The sequence below is a fragment of the Phaenicophaeus curvirostris genome, chromosome 28 (genome assembly GCF_032191515.1).
Source record: "Phaenicophaeus curvirostris isolate KB17595 chromosome 28, BPBGC_Pcur_1.0, whole genome shotgun sequence".
In the NCBI taxonomy this organism is placed as follows: domain Eukaryota; kingdom Metazoa; phylum Chordata; class Aves; order Cuculiformes; family Cuculidae; genus Phaenicophaeus; species Phaenicophaeus curvirostris.
In genome coordinates, this window is record NC_091419.1 from 5050825 (window position 1) to 5075351 (window position 24527).

The following is a 24527-nucleotide window of genomic DNA, read 5'->3' on the forward strand; positions in this document are numbered from 1 at the left end:
AGCTGAGTTGGGTTTAATGCTCCGAGAGATTTGGTTTTACCATTAAGCGTCTGATTCATCTGTTCCTGCCTGCTGGAGCTCTGCCCAGCCTGGCAGCGAGTCCTGGCCCTAGGAGACATTTTAGGGGCATTTTGCACCCACGCGCATCCCTCTGCACACGCACGCGAGGGAAACCCACGTTCGCACACCCGACTCACCCCGTGCACAATGCCGCACGTGACGCTGCAGCCAGCGTCACCCAGCAGCTCAACACAGCCACAACCTCTGCCCAGGGATGTGGCAAACCAATGCTCGAGCATGGCTGCAAAATCCACATAAAGGAGACACCAAGAACCACTGCAGGGTCCCACATCTCCTGGTAGGGCCGTGGGCGCTGGAGCTGGCAGCCCCCATGAGCCCCAGCTGCCCAGGTTTTAAGGAGCTGCAAACAAATCATAGAATCATCAAATAGTTTGGGTTGGAAGGGACCTTAATGATCATCCAGCTCCAACCCCCTTGCCATGGGCAGGGACACCTCCCACTGGATCAGGGGCTCCAAGCCCCATCCAACCTGGCCTTGAGCACCTCCAGGGATGGGGCAGCCACAACTTCCCTCCGCAACCTGTTCCAGGGTCTCACCACTCTCATGGGGAAGAAATTCCTCCTTATGTCTAGTCTTAATCTATCCCTCTCCAGTTTACACCCACTGCCCCTCGTCCTATCACTCCAAACCTTTGTAAGCAGTCTCTCCCCAGCTTTCTTGTAGCCCCTTCAGGTACTGGAAGCTGCTCTAAGGTCTCCATGGAGCCTTCTCTACTCCAGGCTGAACAACCCCAACTCTCTCAGCCTGTCCTTGTACAGGAGGTTCTCCAGCCCTCGGATCATCCTTGTAGCCTCCTCTGGACCCGTTCCAACAGCTCCATTTCCTTCTTGTGCTGAGGATTCCAGAACCGGACGCAATACTGCAGATGAGGTCTCCCAAGAGAGGAACAGAGCGGCAGAATCACCTCCCTTGACCTGCTGGCCAAATGATGCAACAGCCCTGAAGTGACCCAGCAGTAATTCACCAGGGGTGAATCCATGGCTGGTTTGGGGCAAGGCTGAAGCAGCTCCCACCCTGGGGACGCAGTGGCCACACTGCAGAGTGACGTATTTTAGGATAAGGATTGCCGCAGGACAGCAAAGGCTCCTCGACACCCATCAAGCGACTGGCAAAGCTGCCCCTCTGGCAGCGCGAGGGCATCCTCCTGGGGTTGGCAGGGACGCGGGGTCCGGGTCCCTCTGGGAATTCACAGCTACTTTCCAAACCAGAAACAAAAAGTTAATGGTGCGGGCTTGACCACATATTTTCCAGGGGCTCTGGGAGACCGGCTCTCCGCAAGCCGGCTAACACACACTCTTTTCATTCAGAGCTTTAAATACCCAATTGTGTCTGTTTTCAGCACACTCATTTTTAGCATTTTAATGATATGATCCCGGCCCTCGCCCTCCTAGGATTGGCCACGACGTGGGTTTTTTTCTTTTTCTTTTTTTTTTTTCTTTTTCCCTTTTTCACATCACACAGAGCAGGAGGGGAAGGGGGTTAGTGAGAGGTCACACATTTCTCCTAACCCAAGTGTTTTTCCAGCAGGCAGGGGGTCCTGCCAGGGACAAAGCTGAACCAGCCCCTTGGGCTGCAAGCACTGCACTTTCCGCTGCGGGTGCTCAGCACAGGGACAGGACGAGCACCCATCCTCACTGGAGCTTTTTGGGAACGCGCACAATCCAAACACGCTTCCCATGAGAGGCAATGGGCAGCAGCACCCATCCCCACACTCTAGCAGAGCCAAAACCTCGCTCATCATGAAGATGGAAGAAAGGCTTTGGGCTTTCCCATTGCGATTGCTTTCCCTGTGGCCAGAGCTTTCCTTGGGCCTCATGAAGTGGATTCTTCTTGGCTGGACCTCTCTGCTGGGCAGAAGACCCCATCTGCAAGCAGGACCTGGCACGGAGCACAGATCGCAGCACAGGCACGGTGCCCGCTCCCAGCCCAGCTCCCACTCGTGCACCCCGGGTGCCGGCAGCCACCTCATGTCCCCCCCGTTGCTGCCTGTTAGAGCAGCTCTGCTTTTTCCACTGGAAAGCTCCCACAGAGGCATCCGACGTGCTAGAGCACAGCTCCAAGTCTCCTCCAAGAACTACAGGGAGGCCTGGGACACAGAGGCACCATGGGACCCCCAAACGCCCCACGGACCCCAAACCCCCACACCTGGAGGTGTCCCAGCAGCCCCAGGAGCTTCCTGGGATGTGGCACCGCACCGTGTCACCCCCCTGGCACAAACCACGGAGGCAGCTGCCACATCTAAATATCCAGCTGCAAGAAAAGCTCAGCTGTGGCCACTGCCTCCAGAGCCATGGGTGCCCGTGGAGAGGTGCCACCCGGGTGCCCAGGGCTCGGTTTGGCTCCAATTTGCACGCAGTCCATCCTTCTATCTATATTAACCCCCATCAATATTCAGCGTTTTCTCCAGCTCTCCAAACCCACCGTGTCCCTGTTAACCATCCATCACAGGGAGCTCCAACATCAGCCGCTCAGCGGATTTTTTTTCCACCAAGTAATATCGAAATGATATTTATTAAATTTGCTCTCTAAGTCCCTCAATCTGCTCCATAATACAGTGAATCTGTGAGGTGGTTTCACTGATCCCGCCTCAATGAGACCAGATTAATGCAGATGATCCCAGCTTTGCGGCTCCCTCGTCCCAGGGAGGGTCAGAGGTTGGGTAGAAAGGCAAAACCCGCTGGCAGCGTCGTGTCGGCCGAGCCGGAGGAAACCACGTGGCCTCTGAAACACAGTTTCTGAGGTTAATTCCAGGTGGGAAGGAGGGAGCAGTCAGTGCGGACACACAGCAACTTTAAGCCTCTGGAAAACCTGCCTAGCTGCTCGTCTCAGCCTCTCGGGCTCTCCGCTCCCTCCCAAAGAACACTGATTGCACCTGCCCCCACCCTGCTCCCCAGCAAGGAGCCCATTAAATCCAAAGTGAGCTCCAGAAAGGTTCACCAGCTCCATTATATCTGCATTCAGCTAAATTATGAAAATCATTAGGATAAGGAGGCATGGAGCCTATTAGTTTCCTGGAGAGGATGCTTTACAATTTTTTTCCTTTTGCTTTCACATTTAATTACCTTAAGTTTCACAGTATTTAATTCCATTTATTAAATCTATAATAAGTAAAAACAAAATAACAACAACAAAACCCACTGCTGGTCACTTTTAGGAAGGGTGCAGAGCCAAGGGACAGAGCGGCATCTGCCTCCCTCATCCCCTTCCCTACTCTGGCTGTGGAGAAGCCCTGATCCTGCAGCTGCACGTCAACCCTTGCAGCACTGCTGAAGCTGTGCTTGTGCTGGATGCATCTGCTGATTAAAAATTAAGGATGTGGCTTAGGGTCCATGCAAAGGGAAAGGGAGCGGCGCCAGCCGGGGTGCTGCCTGGGCTCCCCCAGGCCAGGCTGGTTCCCAAGCTACTGCCGAGAGCTCTGCTACAGCCCAGGGCAACGACACAAAAAGCAGCGGGGTTGCGGGAACCTTATTTCTTTCTTTCTAAAATCGCTGGTGTAGAGTTTAATCCTCAGTGCCACCCCACCCAGAGAGCCCCAGCGGGGACGGTGCTTCTACAGGTACACACACAGGGACGCTCGCTCCGTTACTGGCATCGTTTCTTTGGGCAGATGCTATTTTAGTTCACTGATAGCCTCTGGAAACAGCAAAATCCCCACACGCTTCAAGCAAGGTCGATCTGAAGCATTAGCGTCTCCCTGGCTGCATTTTCCCTTCCCAGAGATGCTATTTAGCAATCTTGGTTACTATTAGAGCAGCATCTAAAACCCCTTATCCTGCAATGCCGAGCAAGCTGTAACCCTCACACTGGGCTGGCTCCTTGCCATCTAAACAGGACAGAGACCAAAGAATGAAAACAAAACCAGAGGCACAGCCAGAGAAGAGCTCAGCGCAGGGTTATCCACCGTGCCGAGCGTAGAGGGGACACCAAACCCAAGCTCAGCTCGTTGAGACCCATGGCACAAGGGCTTCTGATCCGCATCCCTATGAGCACGCAGACAACGATGTTCCCATATACAGCATCTCCAAACGCCTCTTTGTAGGGATTTTTGATACTTTTACAATTCATGGACCACTAAAGCTTCCCCAGAGAAGCTGTGGATGCCCTGAACGAGCCGCTCACGGATCCTTTTCTCCAGCACTTGCAAGGCACGGTTTGCCAACACTGCTGCCTTTGAGCCCGTCTCATCACGCAGCCCAGCAGGGCCCCGCGGCTCCAAGCAGCGCCGTTTCTTCCCATCGACATCTCTTACCGGATCAAACCTCAAACTTGGCCTGCCTTTTGCATTTGTTTTTTAAATCAGGAATCACTCTGGAAAAGCAGCACTAGGAAGAAAAAAAAAAACAAACCAACTTGCTAAAGTGTTCCCCCAGCAGCATATCCACATACTTTAACCTAAAAAAGCTGCTGCTAATTTAAAAAACAAATGTTTAAGCAATCAAGCACATTTATTTAATTTGTCCTTTCTGTGCCAGAGAAGGCCTGAGCTGCTCGTGGTGCAGCCACATGGTGTTACCGAGAGCATCCATGGTGAGGGCTCCACACGTTGGGAGGGGAGCAGCTCGGAGGGGAGCTCAGCTCCTCCCAGCCCCCAGGAGAGGGACTCAGGATCCAGTCATAGACCCACAGTCCCAAGATGAACACGGACATCTGGAACTTAAAGATAGGACTCAGGATTCAACCCATTGCTCGCATCCAGCACGAACCAGATCTCCCTGTTCCTCCAAGAGCAGTAAATTTGTCTTTCATTCGGCATCGTTGCAGAGCATGTTTTCACAAAAAAAAAAAAAAAGACCATGTATTGCTTTGCTTGCAAAGAGGATGCAGCAAGCACAGGTACACAGCAACCTGGAGGCACAGGAGGCAGGTACAGAGCAACCCAGAGCTCAGCTGGAAAGGGGCACCTGCTGCCTCACCACAGGGAGATGCCACCAACCACCCGCAGGCACCCAAGAGCTCAACACCAGCAGCTTCAAAATACAGCTTGCACTCTAATTTAAATGCTCTGAACACAGATCAACCCTTGGTTTAAATATTCATTGATGCCAGCACCTGTGAGCCCTCCAGTAAGTGGGCTGGGAGCTTCACCCACTGCCGTGGAGCACACCTTCAGCTCAAGGGCCGCTTCATCCCATCTCACAGCCGCGTTCCCCAATTAACGCCAGCCACGGAGCGTCTCTTAAGGCAAGAGTGAACTTAAAAGGGACTTTCCCCCACCCCGTTTCCCAAAGCCTCACCAGCAGTGAGCTAAATTCAGATCTGCTCTTCACACCCACCCATGAGCTGGGGCAACCAGCAAAGGTTCATTAGCAGGAGGAGCCACGTTCCTTTTGCTTTGAACATGAAAGCAGCCTGAAAGGGGGTATTTTGTGGGGGAGGAGAATATTCATCACAAAAAAACCCCAAAACACAGAGAAGCAAACACCGCCTTCAGCCTCCTGATGCCAAAAAGGCTTCTGTGGACAAGGTTAAGAATGGGGCATTATCCAAAAAAGGGAGACAGGTTTTTCTTCAAGTCATGTCTCGAGAGCCTCTGCCCACTGGATCCTGCTCAGCTTCCCCTCCACATCAGCGTGTTTGGGGTTGGCTCCTACACTCACAGCCGTTTAACTTGCTGCTTACACAGTGAATATTCCACTGATGCAATGCACAACGTACACCGCTAAACCAGTAAATAAAGTAAATTATCCTTCCTCCGACAGCCAGCACCACCAGGCACACACCAGGACTGGTTCCTGCAAAGCCCTGAAAAGCATCTAAAGGCCAAAACTCACCAAGTGAGCCTTTCACATTACCCACATGACAGGGATTCCAGGATAATCCAGTTTTCTCATGGATTCCAAAACACCTAGAAGGACCCAATTCCCAGAACACAAACTCCCCATGAGAGGCTGGACAGCCTATGCTGCTCTTCCCAACAATGGAAAAGCTCAGACTTGGATCACAGACCATTATCTCCTTTCCCACTGTCAGGAATGGCCTTGGAGAGGGAGCGGGAGTGCAGGAGCACGAGCGAACCCATCATAAGCAAGAACTCAATTTTGCCCATCATTATCGCTGGCTTTAACAAATAGCTTCAGGGGACGGCAGGTACTTTATTAATTTTCCCCCTGTGTGGCATGCAGGATGATTGAAGAAATCACTGGCCTGTAGATTTGTTTGCTTCCCTGGCCCAAAATAACTAGCTATTTATTTTGAAACAGCAGGACGCATCAAATCCTCAAATGGAAGTGATGGAGCTGGGAGGACGTGGCACACGCATCTATGGCACCAGCCCCTGGGCAGAAGGTTTCAGCCCCTTTCTCTGCATTGGGAAAAAGCCGGGTCCAAGTCTCCCACTTGCACTTCAGACACAGGAAAACTGAGTAAAGGGATGTTCCAGCCCCTTGGGTTTCTTCTGGCAGCCACCTTCCTGGTTGACTCGCTGCCTGCTGTGCCGGAGCTTTCTTCTGCTTGGAGTGTTTAGGCACCACAGCCTCAAATACAGCCCCTAGTTTTGGACTTTGCTGCATGTCTTCAACGCTCAGGATGGTGAGGATCTTCTGCATGATGCCAGGACTGAAAAACCCCGCAACATACACATCAAGATCCAAATAATCTTGGAAGAAATTTCTCTCTTTCAGGTCTCCTGGAAAATCAGAGCCACAGGGGACACCAGGCAGTGGCTCATACTGCTGCAGCACCTTGCTGAGTCCTCCAAATACCTGAGCAAGACATTTGCCATGTTCCTGAGCCTCCAGGAGCCCTGTGACATCAGCAGCAAGCTGGGGCCAGCTCAGGCACCCACATCCCCACCAGATGTGGGGCTCCTCTCCTGTTCCAGAGGCCACGGTTGCTCACGCAGGAGGTTCCAGGACTCTCACTTGGCCGCCCCGTGAGATTGCTCTGGGAGCACAGGAAATGCTCAGCGCAGCAACTGATGCACAGGGCTTGTGTGACGAAAAATCAGGGTTATCAGTCCTCCTGATGAACCACCATGGGGGCTGCCAGCCGGTTATTTTGGCAGTGAACTCCTGGCAGGACCATGCGCCCAGGAGGGAGCATCCAGCCCAGTGATATCCACAAGATGGGATGTCTCCTGCACATCTCTGCTTCGCAAAGACATCCCTCGGGGCAAGGAGTTTCAAGTCACACAATCCCAGCAGAAATTACAAGAGGCAGCTTCAACATCCCCATCCTGCGGGCCCCTACGGATGACCTTTTTCTGTGGTTTTTTTTTAAAGCACCATCTCCATTCTTTGTGGTTATTGAGAGTGTTTCCATATGAGCAGCGCTGGAGTCTTCCAGAGCCTGCAGCCATCCCGCGCTGGAGCCTGCTGAGCAGCCAAGCGAGACCTTTGAAAGCCAAGTGCAGGCTGCAAGTTGCCACGAGGACCACATGGGCAGTAACGGATCCACCGAGGACTTGGGAGAAAACCACTGCCGGGAAAGGCAAGGCTGACAACGACAGCGCAGATGGAGGGAGCTGCTGCAGCAACGTGCCGAGGCAATACGGGGACAGCCAGCATCGCCGGGCTGGTGCAGGGTCCCCAGAGCTCCAAGGCAGCGGCTGCTGCCTGTGACAGTTCTCTTCCCACACGTGCTCGCCCACTCGGCTTCATTGTTTGTTTTCTTTCTTATTTTCTTAATTTAGCAAAAAGGAAAAGGGGAGGGAAGCAACTGCAATTCTCCAGAGACCCAGGAATCCTCGTGCCCATCCCCAGAGCAGGGTTAAACTGCATTAAGTCTGAACAGAGCCTGAAAGCAGAGGAAATTACCTCCCCTGCACACACGCTTCCCTCCGTTCCCCGGCAGACGGGACACAGGAGCGCATCTCCTACTTGAGCATACCTGCCCCACCACTAACGGGATACACAGTGTGCTATTTAGAAGCCACACATTGTCGGGTCATACCTGGCAGCGGCACGGGCCGGTGCCCACCTCCCCTGTGCCAAACGAGACCCCTGCTCTGGGCAAACACACTGGGCTCGTGGCCAGGGCTGTGCACACCGAGCCCTAGAGCAACGTGCAGCCGTGAAGGCAGCACTGCCCTGTCATAGAATCAGAGAATCGTAGAATGAGCAGGTTGGAAAAGACCCACCGGATCAGCAAGTCCAACCATTCCCATCAATCACTAACCCATGTCCCTCAGCATCTCATCCACCAGTCCCTTAAGCCCCTCCAGGGAAGGGGACTCAACCCCCTCCCTGGGCAGCCTCTGCCAGGGCCCAATGACCCTTTCCATGAAAAGTTTTTTCCTAATGTTCAGCCTGACCCTCCCCTGGTGGAGCTTGAGGCCATTCCCTCTCATCCCGTCCCCTGTCACTTGGGAGAAGAGCCCAGCTCCCTCCTCTCCTCAACCTCCTTTCAGGTAGTTGGAGAGAGCAATGAGGTCTCCTCTCAGCCTCCTCAGTTGGTGGAGGCAGGTAAAAACTCTGCTTTCCTGGCTTGAGAGAGAGAAACAGCAATTACCACCTTGACCAGGCGGGGTTGCAGCGCTGGTAGCTCGGTTGTCCCATGCCTGATGCCGAGACCCATCCTTCCCAAAGAAGCCTCCAGAAAAACACTGCTGAAAACACAGCAAAGCACACACTGCTGCTCTAAACCACTCCATCCTCCTTCCAGCCCTCCTGGCCCCATCGCCACCACCGCAGAGGGGCCCCACCAGCTGACAGATGAAGCTTCAGGTTAACAAATCCAATTTGTCGGACACAAAAAGCCAAAGCGTTCCATTTCTGCTGGCTTTTTTCTTTATGAAATTGCTCAGACATCCAAGACGTGAAATGTCAGCGTGTCATTGGTGGCAGCTGAAGTTACGGAGCTGGAAAGGTCGGGAGAGGCTCTCTGAGAGCTCCCCTGTGCGGCTGAAGGGACGGGGCAGATGAGGCCACTGTCACCACTGGGGACAAGGCGGCCACCAGCAAGCCCAGTGCTCCCAGTCCCACAAGGTCTCAGCAGAACACGAAGGGATGTTAACAACCAGTGCCAGAGCACAAGCACCTCCTCGCGAGTGCAAACCTTCTGCTGCCCTTGGCCCCTAAACCCCCTCCACCACACTCTCCTCCAACCTGGGGGCCGGCTGGGACCACTCTCTTTCCTCAAAAGCTGCCCCTGCTTGCTCTGACCAGCTTGGAAAACAGAGAGCTCCTTCTGCTCCTGCACTCACCCGAGGCAAAGAAAACCAGCCAGGATACTCAGCCAAGCCCTTGCAACCAAAACCAAGGAATAATCAACGCTCCAATGGCAGATCTGCCCCAAAGGCCAGGAGCAAGCCACACCATCGGCTGCCCCATAACAGAGCAGACAATCCACTGCAAATTGCTCCCCAAAGAGCCGGAGTTTGCACCCTGAAGGGTTTGGCTGTAGGACGATGCTTGCCCAGAGCCTGCCAGCAATGCTCCACGTTGCTTCTTCTGCCCCGTGGAGACAGAGCCCAGCTCTCAGTTGCCCCACAGCCCCCAGAATGCTGCTCCGTTTTACAGTGAGCAGCAGAAGCAACAGCGCACCAAGCCAAAGGGCTTTTCCTAGAGCCACTCAGGGCATCTGCCACTCGGGCAGGACACAACAGCAGCACCACAGAACCCATTTGTATCCTACCGGGAGCAGGGAAAGCTCTGGCACAGGCTGGAGAACCACACAACGGTGCTTTGGCATGACCTCTACCTCCTCCAAGCTGGGTCTTGGAAGGGGAACGTCCGGAAGGGTTTCTGCTGTGTTATCCCACAAGTGGTGCTGAGGACACCCTGCCTCCAGACAGAGCCGAGCGCTGCGTCAGCGCAGCTGGAGCCACGCACAGACAGGGCTGCGTTCCCCGCCGGGTCACGGCACAGGGCACAGGCAAGCACAGCAGCTCCCAGGCACCTTCCAGCCAGGAGGGAACCCGAGACCTCCTCTCGCGGTGAATTTACTGCTGGGAACATACAGTTATAGACCGGCCGATGCCAGAGACGGAGCAGAACAGGACACCGCATGGTGCAAAGCCTAGCTACGCAAGTTATGAAAGCGCCTGAAAACTAAAACAGTTGGTGTCCATCTGTCCTAGGGGCTGGAGCCACCGAGCCCACCGCCAGCAGCGTTGCTACAGACACTGAGCCAGTTGGGTGTTTGATTTCAGGAGGCTGGGGAGCAGAGGAGCTGCTGCAGGTTCCTCTGCCTTAACCCCAGCCTCATCTCAGGGCTGGAGGCTCCCATTGTGTCATGAGGCTGATGGTGGCCCAAGAGTCATCTCTGCTCACTCACAGGGGTCTCAACAGTCAGAGAATCATAGAATAACCAGAATAACCAGGGGAGACCTCATTGCTCTCTCCAACTCCCTGAAAGGAGGTTGTGGAGAGGAGGGAGCTGGGCTCTTCTCCCATGGGACAGGGGACAGGACGAGAGGGAATGGCCTCAAGCTCCACCGGGGGAGGGGTTAGGCTGAACATTATGAAAAAGTTTTCATGGAAAGGATCATTGGTCCCTGGCAGAGGCTGCCCAGGGAGGAGGTTGAGTCACTTTCCCTGGAGGGGTTTAAGGGACGGGTGGATGAGGTGCTGAGGGACATGGTTTAGTGTTTGATAGGAATGGTTGGACTCGATGATTCAGTGAGTCTCTTCCAACCTGGTGATTCTATGATCCACAGAGGTGAGATGGAGCCTGGACTCTCCCGCAGCAGCCAGGAGCTCCCACTTCCACAGCCCGCAGCTCTGCCAAAGCTTCAACACATCCTCCTGGGAGGGGGCGGCACGAAGCCCCACCTGGAAGACCACAGCAGCCGGAGAGGGGGCAGCTGGCACCAAGCTGAGCAGCGGGGCTGCGCACCCCCTCCACTGCCGAGCTGCACGAGCTGTTCCTGCACCCGGCGTCCCTTCCACCGCCTCCTTCCCGGCAGCGTCCCCCACGCGTCCGTCTGCTGCCGCCTGCTCCGTCCGCCCCTGAGCCAAGAGCTCATCCTGCCTCATCCCATCCCACCTGCCCCGGAGCCTTCCCAAGAGCAGGAAAACCTCGCCTGGAGCAGAGCTTGGCAGCGATGGGTGTTTTCCCGGCTCCAGCCCAGTAGTGCCAAAGCACACCGAGAGACTCGACGGCAAGCATGCCAAAGGGTTCCTTGGTCCCACGCCCTCCTGCTCCCACTATCCACATCCAGCTGGAGCAGAAGCCAAGAGATGCACGTACAGACAGAACGGATGGACAGACAGACAGAACTCCATTTGACACCACCGCTCTCAGCGCTGCCAGAACAGAGGGCACCAAGACAGCAGCACAGCCAGTTTGTGACTGAAGAAAACCCAAGCCTGGCAATTATTTAAATAGGTAAGATTTCCAGATACGAGGTTTTATCCCCCTCCTGAAAGACCGATTAGAAAAAATACGGCTTTAAAATAAAGCAACTTTCAAAGAAAAATCCAGGTTGAAAGTCTAGCTTTAATTTCATTCTGAAGATTAAAGTGCACCGCAGAGCATCCTGGGATCCCGATATGAGACTGAGTCCAGCATCACAAGCTCCTCTGATATTTCTAGAGAAATTGCAACCAAGTGGCTTGTAAAGGCTCTTCATGAGGTGGTCTAGAGGGTGGTTTGCAGGAGAGCAAGGTTCTCTGGAGCCAGCGCCACACAAGTTGCTGCTGGACAGCCCTTGCCTGAAAAGCATCTGTCCTGCAGGAGTCAGGGTAGAGGATGAAAAATTGAGGCATGGAGAAGGGATACAACTTGCTCAAAGACACGGGAAAAAGTCAAGGGTAAGCCAAGAACAAAAGCATCAGGCTGGGAGATCCAGTTACGAGGCAACGAAGCCGAATTAGAGCCTGGCTCTGGGGGGATGAAGAGCGTGATGCAAGACTACGTGCTCTGCGGGCTGGAGCAGCCGGGCCAACACGGGGAGACCAACCCCTCCAGGAAGGGCTTTCTACCCTTCTGCAAAGTGTCATGCAGAAGGGCTCTGAGCAAGAGCTAAAGCGCTTCTCCTCCAGCTTCCCATGCCATCAGCACGAGCTATTCCAGCAGCATGAAGCGCTAAAGCATGCGGCAAGCTCACCCCTTCGTGACACACGTGAAGCCAGCACAGACACTACCTGCCTAGCCACCTTGCTTCACCAGCCCCATCTCCAGCTCCCCAGCACACAGAGCAGAGATGCAAACCACATCACCCTTTGCCGGTGAGGAGGGACAGCCCAGTAACCAAAGCATGGGACAGGGTAGGACTTTGGGGACGATGCCCCAGGTGGGTCCTCACATGTAGATCCATGCACACACTTAGACCGGGAAGACCCCTGCCAGCTGCAAACACACCTTCAAGCACGAAAACGGCATCTCCTCTCGCATTCCCTCCTTATCTAGACCAAATTCCAACCTCCTGCCAGGCCAGGGGCACCCTAGAGGCCCAGGACACCCACCTGAGCCCCCCAGCCCGTGCAGCACACCCCACGGGCAGCCAGGATGAGAAGCCTTGGCTGCAAGAGCCATTCAATATTTTATGCACCTTCTGCTCTTATCTCCAAGAAACACTCCAGTTCCTCCCCACCTCCCTACTTTTCCTCTTCTCAAAGCACTCTTACACCTACTTTCAGGTCCTCACACCTCGGAGCTGCGGGATGGGGAGCAAAGGGACACTCGTGCCCTTGCACAGCCGGGGCAGCTGCCCAGCCCAGAGATTTCCAAGCTGCTCTGCAGAGGGACAGACGGATAGATAAAGCATTGGAACTGTAGCCCTCCTGCCTGCAGTTCAAAAGCAGATGGTGAGAGCACTAGAGGACTGTGGTTGCTCTCAACTGGCCTCACCAGAATCCCCTCACGGGGACCAGCACCAAAACCTCCAAGGCACTTAGTCTGTGAGCAGCACCAGGGGCATGAAATGCCATCGGTGCTCCCACCCCACAGCACCAGACAGGCTTCTGCAAGTCAGGCTGCTAAAATCAGGGCACTGAAACCTGATAGGGGCTGCCGGAGCTTCCTCCTCATCCATCAAGGAAGTGGGATAACATCACAAGGACGTGAAGTGATGTGGCTCATCCTCAGACCTCGCCAACACCTCCTGCCCTGTGCCCAGCTCTGCTTAGAGCATGACAGCAGGGTTCAGCCTCATCCTCTGTGGGTGCCAAGTTGTGTTTTGGGCTCCTGGAAAAAGAAAAAAAAATCTTCTTATCAGTACGGTGCAACAAGTCCTTGCAGGAAGGAGATCACAGGGAACTTGCTTTGTTGCCCTCCTTGGGGGTCTGTGTGGGGCTCCAAGCAGAGCCAGGGTTTGCACAGCAGCGTAGCATCCGACTCCAAATTCGGAGGCACGATCCTCCTCCCAGTACTTTCTGCAGCAGGACAGAAACAGGCTGCAAGCTTCAGCACCTGGACTCCAGAAAGGAACAGAGGTGACGGGAAATCCCAAACTAGAGGGGAACTCAGCTTATTCTGGGTCAAAAGTAGAGGAGGAAGCGGAGAAACAAGCAGAGGCGCAGGGAGAGGAAAGCCCTTTCCAGCAGAGCAGCCCCTAAGGTCAAGTCCATACAAGGCTTCTGGAGACTCGTAGTGCTTTGAATGTGATGGTGAAGGTTAAAAAAACAGGGATGACCTGGTTCTCCACACCTCCAGAGTCTTTCCAGGAGTTTGGAGGATGATCAGACAACACTCCTCGCTGAAGTGGCGTGGTCCCAATGGCATGCAGGAGCAGCAGCAGCTCCTACTGCTGCACAGATGAAAGAAAACCATGCCAGCCACAGCAGACGTCACCTTCACTTTGGAGCGGGTGGCCGAGACTGGCAGCTGAGCCGGGGCACTAGGATTCACGCGGCCACACCGGACAGGGTGGGCAGACGCTGAGTTCCTGCAGTCAGAGCTCTCCGCGAAACAGCAACCGCTCAGCCCCCAGGATCCCCAGAGCAGCATCTTCTCGGCATCTCGCTGAGCGTTCCAATGGCTGAACCACTCCCAGGACTCCCGCTGGGTCCTGCCTGCTCCCATCCTGGCTCTGATGCTGAAGGAGGACGAGCAAAATGGCCCAGCTGAGCCGTACACGGCACGTGCTCTGCCACACGCAGGGCCATCCCCACCCAAGTGCGTAAAGCTGCATCCATCCCCTCCTGCCAGCATCCAGCTGGGAGAGTGGCAGGGAGTTTTGGGTGGAGGAGGCAGCAGGGCTGCCCAGTGGGCGTTAAGCCGCACTGGTGTGGTCCCTAAGCCCCAATCACAGACAGGACCATGGCCGTGTTCAAGGGTTCCTTCAGAAACCCCTAGACGAGATGGGGACAGCAGGTGACACCCGAATCACCACCATCTCAGAGCCCTGAATAGAAGCTGTCACATCCAAACAGCACCACTGTACCCAGGAAAACAGACACGCTTCTTGCTTTATTTATCAGCTAGGCAAGCGATTCTCCACAGACAGACAGGGGTGGGAGACCAGGAGCACATCTCCGAGTCACCCTTTCCCAGCTCCCAAAGTGTATTCGTTATCCCCAGGCAGCTCCTGACAGGGCAGAGAGATGGCTCTGCGATTAGAGATGTTTATCGGGGAGCTGTAATGAAGGTGGGACACGGACACTGTGATGAATATTATATTTCAGACAAATTTAAATGAACTGATCCATCATGCCCAGCAGATCCGCAACTCCTTCTGCCAAGCACCCGCGCCCAGTGGAGCAGCAACTCAGCCGAGGCTCCGCTTCGGAGTCCTCCAGTCACCTTGGCTGGACGCTCCAGAGGAAAACCAGCAGTGACGGATGAAGAGAAGGATGAAGAGAAGGATGAAGAGAAGGATGAAGAGAAGGATGAAGAGAAGGATGAAGAGAAGAATGAAGAGAAGAATGAAGAGAAGAATGAAGAGAAGAATGAAGAGAAGAATGAAGAGAAGAATGAAGAGAAGAATGAAGAGAAGAATGAAGAGAAGAATGAAGAGAAGAATGAAGAGAAGAATGAAGAGAAGAATGAAGAGAAGAATGAAGAGAAGAATGAAGAGAAGAATGAAGAGAAGAATGAAGAGAAGAATGAAGAGAAGAATGAAGAGAAGAATGAAGAGAAGAATGAAGAGAAGAATGAAGAGAAGAATGAAGAGAAGAATGAAGAGAAGAATGAAGAGAAGAATGAAGAGAAGAATGAAGAGAAGAATGAAGAGAAGAATGAAGAGAAGAATGAAGAGAAGAATGAAGAGAAGAATGAAGAGAAGAATGAAGAGAAGAATGAAGAGAAGAATGAAGAGAAGAATGAAGAGAAGAATGAAGAGAAGAATGAAGAGAAGGATTTTGTATTGCCCAGCGCACACAGCAAAGCGGTGACTGCTAACCAGCTCGCTCGCAAAGAGCCGCAGCCTCCTCCAGCCCAACAGCAAGAAATCCCCCAACAAGCAGCGGGACGACTCACGTTCCACATACGCGAGCGAGTCTGAGTGCCGGCGTCCAGCACTCCCAGAAATAGAGTGCCCTCGGAAACAGGACGTCGTTCATGCAGGATGTGGAGGGGAAGGGTTACGGAGCGGCTTTTCCCTTAAGTGAAATATTGCCACCGGCTCAGGGGCAGCGGGAGGTTCGTCCCCCCCGGGAGGAAGCGATCAGAAACCACTCTCGGAGCGCGGCTAAGCCTCGCTTGGCTACCTGTTGCATTCTGCAGTTGGGTAAAACGTTGGAAGAGCGCAAGAAGATGTTCAAACCCAAGAGCGGGTGCAGCAGCGAGCAGGGCAGGGACACCAGAAACGCTACGGGCTCTGCAATCCAGACACGAATGCATTACACATTCATCTGAATTTTAAATACCGAGCATTATGACTGGCATCCTCACAACTGCCACAGCAGCCTCGCACTACGGCTTTTATGGTAATTCACAGGGAGTTACCCACAAGGCACTGCAGAGATTTTCTTGGCAGCCATCCTAAACTATTTTTTATAGGTTAGGGTACGGTTATACATAAACGTTTAAGAAAAATAAGATGGCGCCTGGGAGGGAAGGAGGCGACCAGGAGGTTCCCGCGCTGCTCAGCTCACGGCGCGGGATGGATCCCCACGAATTGCCTCGTGGCCGAAGTCCCTGCTGCTGCTGGGCACCCCACGCCAGGACCGGGGGATGGAAACACCAGATGGTTCATAGAATCACCAGGTTGGAAAAGACCCACCAGATCATCGAGCCCAACCATTCCTATCAGAACCATTCCTATCATGAACCAGTTCAACTGGGCAAACCCCACACACCAGCTGCCACGACGCCCACCTGCTGTGTCGCTGGCTTTCCAAAGCATCCCTCTGCCCCTCTAGGGTGTTCAGCTCCCCCAGGTCACTCCCAGCCATGAGAAAGCACCCTCCCAGGTGTCCACCAGGCCACTCAGCCCCCATCCACCCCTTCCCCTCGGTGACCAGGTGCACCATCCAGCTACCTGGAGGGACAAGAGCGATCCTGGGGGACCACGTGTTAGCAGAAACCACAGCATCCCAAGAAACCTCTGACATGCCAAATCCTCCCCATCAACATCCCTGCCCACCAGGGCCTCGTCTCTGCCCCAGGATGTCATCTATCAGGTCCAGGGAAGTTATTATCCCTCTGTACTCAGCACTGGTGAGACCGCTCCTCGAATCCTGTGTTCAGTTCTGGGCTCCTCACCACAAGAAGGATGTTGAGGCTCTGGAGTGAGTCCAGAGAAGAGCAACGAAGCTGGTGAGGGGGCTGGAGAAGAAGAGGAGCGGCTGAGAGAGCTGGGGGTGTTTAGCCTGGAGAAGAGGAGGCTGAGGGGAGACCTCATTGCTCTCTCCAACTCCCTGAAAGGAGGTTGTGGAGAGGAGTGAGCTGGGCTCTTCTCCCAAGGGACAGGGGACAGGACGAGAGGGAATGGCCTCAAGCTCCACCAGGGGAGGGTCAGGCTTAACATTAGGGAAAAATTTTTCACGGAAAGGGTGATTGGGCAGTGGCAGAGGCTGCCCAGGGAGGGGGTTGAGTCCCCTTCCCCGGAGGGGTTTAAGGGATGGGTGGATGAGGTGCTGAGGGACATGGGTTAGTGACTGATGGGAATGGTTGGACTCGATGATCCGGTGGGTCTCTTCCAATGAGGTGATTCTGTGATTCTGTCACCAAGAGGAAAGGACAGTTTGGCCCCAACCTGTCCACTCGGAACTCCCAGCAGCAGGCGGCTCTGCCCATCACCTTTGCTTTCCACACAGCCTGAGCTGTGCCAGTCAGTGGTGACATGGCAACTTCATTTGGCAACTGGAACCTGCTGCTCGGCTTCTGATGGAGGGAAGGAGTCAAAGCCGCTGGCAGCGAGCGTTGGCAACAGGCAGTAAATAACAGAAAGCAGCAGCGGGAGGGAAACCTTGCTCGATGCAAGCCAGAAGCAGCACCCATCTACACTTCACAGGAGGCAGAGCAAGCACCTGGTGATGTCAGAGCTGAAGATAAGACTAAAACTAGTCCCCGACTCCCACAGATGTTGCGCATTTGCCTCCACACAGCGAGCAGTCGCTCCGGCCGCCTCTGCTGCCTTTGCAAAAGCAAAATGGAGGGAAGCACGAGCAAGACTCTTGTGGAAAGAGCCTTTCAGATTTAAATCACCCACGGAATTACCAGCAGCACCGACTTGGATACAGAGACACCACGAAGAATCAAACACGGGGGAGAGATACAACTCTAGCTACACAAGCAGAGACAACTCGCTGAATTTCAGAGGTGGCTGCCGTTTTTCTGAGAGAGGATTATTGCATTTAAGAAGCCACAGAGAAACCAGCACATCATGCCCTCCCTCTCCTTGCCCAGGAGCGGGGCTGTTGTCACCCTCAACACCACCTCCTTCTCCCCTTGCTTAGTGGTTGCAAGCAAGAGAGATCGAGATGGCTTTGCCTCCAGCCTTGTGCCTTCTGCACCCAGAGCATGCGGTTACCCCATGTTGCTAACTCTGTGTCGCATCACGTGTTCGCCACCCGCAAACAGAATTAAAGAGGGGAGGAAAAACCAAAAGCAGCATTAGATAAAGTTTAGGAATTCCTGAAGTTTGGATCTGGTGTATCTCAACGCACCCCTTGACTGGGTGTGTAAATCCACCACCTCCCACGAACGCAGCAGCAAGCACAAATCATTTCTAGAGCCCGAGCAGAGCAGCTTACCTGTTGTGCTCTGGCCAGCTAGAGGAAACTCAGAAGCAGGACACCAAATGCATTTTCACTCCCAAGCGCCCACGGACCCCGACCGTGATGCTCCAAGACCAAAGCAGAGAGATGGCAGTGGAGAGGTAGGACCCCCAGGCACTGTCCTCTCTGTGTATGGCCTCACATGGGAATATTTCATTACTCAAACACCAACAGACTTCAAAATACACACATACACACGCCACTCCGTCCCAAGAAAGAGACACTCCATGCAAAGCACCCACCAGGACTCACCACATGTTGCAAGTGGTGGCTGCAGCCAAACCAGCTGTGATCCGAATCCCCTGCTTGCTGCCACCCCCCTTTCCACCTTCCCAATCACACTGCTAAAAGCCACCCGACCTTCAGGTTTCCTCTTCCATTAGGGGCATCCCCTGCTAGGGTTGGGGCATCCCAGCTGCTTGCGAGGTCCCAGACACGCCACAGCCCTCTGGGCTGATGTAAACCAGCCCCGTACAGAGCAATAACCTGCAAATCAAGGCTGTAAACAAGTGATTCAGCTGCTGCTTTGTGAAAACCAGCCCCGACACCTCAACAGGAGCAGAGACCTCCAAGAGCTGGGCAGAAACAGCCACAGGCTTCCTACCACAAACCCGATTTAATCTGATTTATGCAAACGTTAAACCAATTTAGGTGTGCACGTTGTATGAGTTGCCTGGCCTAGTTTAATATGATCGTTTTTTTAAACCTGTTTAGACAAACGAAGATCTGCTTTCTAATCCCGAACAGTTCTTAATCGTGCAAATGCTGCCAGGAAACTTGAGCAGGGGTGTTATTAGGGCTCCCATTTGTATTGCAACATTCGAACTGCAATGGTCTGGCCTATAGGAACATATGGACACAGCAACGCTGAAAAATCTCTCTCTCTGTCTGGGCTGGCCATGCCCATGCAGCAGGGCTCCAAAACCCTGCTCTGCCACACCAGGAGCTGCACAAAAGCCTCTCCAAAGCTTTCCAAAGCCAAGGGGCACAAGCCCAGGTGAGTCTCAAGATGCCTAGGGCGGCAGCAGGTTGGCTGGATTGGGAAATGGTGAAGCCTTGTTTTCGTGGGGCAGGGGACAGCGTCTCCAACAAGGTCAGAAAGTCCCAGGAGAAGGAAGAAATCCCAGTGTTAGGTCCTGGTGCGTCCCCCATACCAGGAACTGGGCTGTCATCACCTTCAGCACCACCCCTCTGTCTCCAAAGATGGAACGGAGCATCCCTAAGCACCTTGCAGGATGCTGCTCTCCTCGCACCTGCTCCCTCCCCACACCTGAACATCCCCGCGGGGCACACGTCATAGGTCAAAAAAATAATAATGGAGTTTGAAGAAACTCATGCTTCCAATGAGCTCCCTAGCGAGTGACAAGAGCACAACACGGGCTGAAAACTATTTGTTTGGATGCTGGGGCTGCACTGGGACATGCCCATCTGCAAAGGGCTCGGCACGCAGGACACACGGCTCCGCAAGGGCTTGTTCAGACAAATAATCCGACAGCGCAGGCAGCTATTGCAATGGGAACGCCAAGCTCGATAAATTACCAAGCCAAGCCAACAATATCCAAGCAAGAAAAAAAAAAAATCCAAGAGCATTACACTGGATCAGACCCAGAGGTCTGGAGGGTTTATGAGTTCAAGGATAGAGGTGATGAAAAAAGACAATTTCCAGTTTGCTAGACTGATGTCAAAGAAAAAAAAAACCCAAAAAACAATCAGTCAAGTTATAAAGCAAACAATCAGAAGAGCAAAAAACAGAGCCTAACAGAGCCCTCGGATTGTTCCAGCTTATTGTGCAATAAACTTTGCAGAAAGGCAGCTGCCCTGAGCTTCACTCCTGCAGGACTCACCAGTTTAAAACCAACAGCAAATTTAAACACTCAATACCGTAACAGCCCGCAGCGCCCCGGCCTGCCCACTCTCCTCAGTCTGCAAATATTAAAAAGAAAAAGTTCTGTGGATCCTGCCCAGCATCACCAGCCCCGAGCAAAGCCCAGGGATGCAGGAAGGGAAGGGTCTGTGGCTGAAGTGGAAAGGTAGGTGTGTTTGTCACCCTGTGGTGACTTTTAGCTGAAGCGATTCACAGATTTTCCTTTTTTGGGGGAGAGAGAGTTATGAATAAAATAAATGTTCTGATGAATTCTTTTAAGAAGAATTAAAAGCTCGAAGTTCAGCGGCTGTGGATTAAACTACTTAAGCAGCACCTCGTTAATGCAACCAAACAACTCTCTCCTTACCACAGGCTCGCGCTGCCACACTGACTCGGGTCAGACCTGGCTTCCCTTTACCTCGGTATCCTACACTGGCAATTTTGTTATCTCTGCAATGCAAAAGAAAAGCTGTTTTAGTTGAGAATGGGGAGGGCTCCAACAAAATCCATACACGGCGGGGCAGGCCAGAGGCAACATCTCGCATCCATCACGACGGCTCTGCCACCCACGCAACCTCGTATGCCACGTGGAAAAGCGGATAAACAGTTCAACATGCGCTTACTACCTCGAGTTCTTTGGCAACCAGCCGAGCAGCTGGGTGGGACCCTCGCCCCGCTCCACACCGAGCCCACCCCTAGGGAGCCCAGGGGCACAGCCTTGCTGGCAGTGCCGAAGGCATCATCCTGGACAGAGAGACCTCAAAGCAGCATCAGGAGGGACAAGCCCCCACCTCAAAGACAGCTTTGGGTCTCTAAACACGACCCCAGCCCTCTGGGCAAGCGTGGTGGGCAGGAGCCGTTTCTACGCTGTGAAGACTCAGCCCCAGTGTCCCCAGCGTGCGGCCACATCGTCTCCTCGGACATCCAACCCCGCTGGACCACGGGGATCTCTTCACCCTCATTCCCCTCTTCCCCTCAAGCAGCAGCAGAATTAAGGCTCTGACAAGAACCCACCCTCCCGGAGAAGCAGCAAAGACATGTTTTTCCTCCTCTCCGCGTCACACTGACTACGCTTTAGCATCCAGAGAAAAGCAGAGCAAACCTGCACCTCTCTGGGCAAATCGGAGCAAGCACCCCAGGAAGATGCTGTGATTCCCAAACTAATAAAACCTGAGGAGCACCAGGGACCAAGGGGATGGAGACCCAGGGGCACGAAGGACCTGAGCCAAGAGGACTCGAGGACCGCTTGCCCCCATCGCCTCCATCGCCCCCCACGTTCCCGCGTGGCATCGCTTCAGCTGGAAGCTCCGCTCGTGTTATTCGAAGTATTTATGGCTTTTCCCCCATTTGAAATATGGGCTCTCACCACGCACAGGAAGGAGGAGGAGAGTGCCAGGAAACTCGTTAACTTATAAGTCAATCTGGTAGGGAGCAATTAACAGCTTTCCCACCGCCGGGCTGGCAGGAGGAGGGGCATCACCTCAGCTCCCCGGGGAGGGCAGGAGGGTCCCCGATGCCTCACGCTGCCCAACCCAACCGGCTTTGGGCTCCGGACCCCCATTATCCCAAGGGAACGAGCAGCCTCGTCACCTGCAGCAGGACCCCAGTCCAGGTCCCACCACCAGCTCCCCAAGCCCGGCGCAGGCACACAGCCCCCAAACCATGTTTTATAGGGAAAAATAAAATATATATGACCATAATATTTTCCTGCTCAGACACAGGTCCCTGTCTGAGTGGAGCTGCGAGCAGGAGCAGCAGCACAAGTGCCTCCGGGAACATCCCCGCAGATTCCAGGGGGGTTGTGGAGAAGGGAGCAGGGGATGCTCTAGGTGAACACCTTGCAGGGTCTCCAGCTCAGAGGAAAGGCTGGAACCACTCGCCCCATACCGAACCCACTTTTCCTCCCAATTACAACAAGCGCTGGTGCAGAAGCGCAACCTCCTGGGATCCGGAGGGAACAAATCCCTAGGGAGTGGAGATGCCCCCCACCCTGGGGAGGGTGCAGCACCCCCAGGGGGCATCACCGGACCCCACGTGTGTCACCACCTCCCCACAGCATCCCCCTCGTCCCACATCCACACCGTTTGCTTTCCCAGGAGGGATGCGAGCGGGATCCTCCCGCTGGAACGCAAACACCGTTAACCACTCCTCTTATTCGGGGTATTATTTTTTTTGCCCTCTGTGATGGTTTTTGTTTCGGGGGGGCTCTCCCCCGCGGCAGGACAGCCTCAGGGTGGGGATTTCAACCGAAATCCTCGGGGATAGAGGGGAAATGTCACGGGCTGCCGATCCCGAGGTGCCCCCCGGTTGCTCCGTGCTGGAGGATCTGGTTCAGAGCAGCAGTTTCGGGGTGATCCGCACCCTTCTCTTGCTGCCATCATCACACAGCGGGGGGGAGTGGGGTGAAACCCGCTTCCCAACGGGCTCTGGAGCTGGCGGGGGGCCGGATGGGGCACCCAGAGTGCCGCTGGTGTTTGGGGAGGGGACGAAGGGGGCACCCCAGGGGTGCGGCATCACCCTGCCAGCACCGCGGGGAATGCTCTGAGGGATGCTGCGGTACCCACATCCCGGCACCCGCACCCCGGAACCCAGACCCCAGCGATGCTGCTCCGGTACCCGCATCCCGGCACCCAGAGCCCCGAGATGAGGCTCCGGTACCCGCATCCCGGCACCCAGAGCCCCGAGATGAGGCTCCGGTACCCGCATCCCGGCACCCAGAGCCCCGAGATGAGGCTCCGGTACCCGCATCCCGGCACCCAGAGCCCCGAGATGAGGCTCCGGTACCCGCATCCCAGCGACTCCACACCGGTACCCGCACCCCGGCATCCAGAGCCCGACGATGCTGTCTCGGTGACCGCATCCCAGTGCCCGCATCCCGGTTCCCGGAGCTCTGAGATGCCGCTCCGGTACCCACATCCCAGCGATTTCACACCGGTACCCGCACCCCGGCATCCAGAGCCCGACGATGCTGCCTCGGTGACCGCATCCCGGTGCCCGCATCCCGGTTCCCGGAGCTCTGAGATGCCGCTCCGGTACCCGCATCCCAGCGATTTCACATCGGTACCCGCATCCCGGTTCCCGGAGCCCTTCGATGCCGCCCCGGTGCCCGCATCCCGGTTCCCGGAGCCCTTCGATGCCGCTCCGGTGCCCGCATCCCAGCGATTCCACACCGATACCCGCATCCCGGTACCCGCAGCCCTGCGATGCCGCCCCGGTAACCCGCATCCCTCCCCCGGTGATGCTACCGGAGCATCCCCGCCGCCCGCAGGTGCCGGGAACCCCCCCACCCCTCCCAACACGGGGGTCCCGCAGCGCCCCGAGCCCCCCCGCCCGCACCCCAGGGTCGGAGACCCCGCTGGGACCGCGGGGGACACGGGGAGGGGGCGCCCCCTCCCTGCGCCCCCCGCTATAGCGCGGACCCTTCCTCCACCCCCCGCCTCTCGTTCCCCGCCCCCCCCCCTCCCCGCTACAACGCGACCCCCGCCCACCCCCCACCCCCCTATAACGCCCCCTATGCGAGCCGCCCGCGCCCCCCCGCCGGTTACAGCCCCCCCCCCACTTACACCACACTCAACGCCCCCCGCCCCCCCCCCCCCCCCCGTTACAACGCGGCTGCTCAGCCGGAGACCCACCCCTCCCACCCCCTCATCCCCCGTTACAACGCGCTCTGAGCGCCCCCCACCCCTTACAGCGGGGATGCTCAGCCGGACCCCCCCAGTACAACGAGTGCTCAGCGACCCCCCCCTCCCCGGTATAACGACTGCTCAGCGACCCCCCCCCCCCTCCCCGCTATAACGACTGCTCAGCGACCACCCCCCACCCCGCTATAACGACTGCTCAGCGACCCCCCCCCCCTTCCCCGGTATAACGGCTGCTCAGCGACACCCCCCCCCGTACAACAACTGCTCAGAGACACCCCCCCCACCCCGTACAACGACTGCTCAGCGACCCCCCCGGTATAACGACTTCTCAGCGACCCCCCCCACCCCGTTCCAGCGCGGATGCTCAGTCAGACGCCCCCTCAGCCCCGTTACACCGCGCTCAGTAGCCCCCCCCCCCCGTCAGAGCGCGGCAGCTCAGGCGGCTCCCCCGTAGGACGCTCCCTCAGCGCCCTCCCCCGTTATAACGCGCCCCCCGGCCGTACCTGCCGGTGCGGGTGCCCGCTCCCATGCTGGCCGGCGGAGGGGCCGGGGCCGCGGCCGCCCTCCTCCTCCTCCTCCTCCACCTTCTTCTTCTTCCTCCTCCTCTTCCTCCGCCTCCCCCGCCGCCCCCCGAGCCTCCGCCTCCGCCCGGCGGCTGCGCTGGGGCCGCGGACACTGCGGCGCGAGCTCCCGCGCGCCGGCCCCGCCGCGGGTGACGTCATCCCCCGGGCCCGCCGCGTGACGTCACCGAGGGGCGGGGCCAAGCGGGGCGCGGGGCCCCCCCGGAGGGAGGGGGGGAGAGGGAGGGAGGGGGGGGGAGAGGGAGTGGGAGGGGGCGGAGGGAAGGGGAGGGGGGCGCGAGGGGCGAGCGTCACCGCGAGGGGCGGGGCGGCGAG

General features: G+C 55.7%; 1 protein-coding gene across 3 annotated transcripts in view; it reads right to left on the minus strand.

The window, feature by feature from the left end:
* PTPRS (protein tyrosine phosphatase receptor type S) overlaps positions 1–24223 on the minus strand; it is a 156846-nt gene extending 132623 nt beyond the window's left edge. For all 3 annotated transcript variants that reach the window (XM_069877974.1, XM_069877973.1, XM_069877972.1), the window contains exon 1: positions 24135–24223. The gene's annotated coding sequence lies outside the window, so the exon portion shown is untranslated. The remainder of the gene's footprint in view (positions 1–24134) is intronic.
* Between the last annotated feature and the right edge of the window lie 304 nt (positions 24224–24527).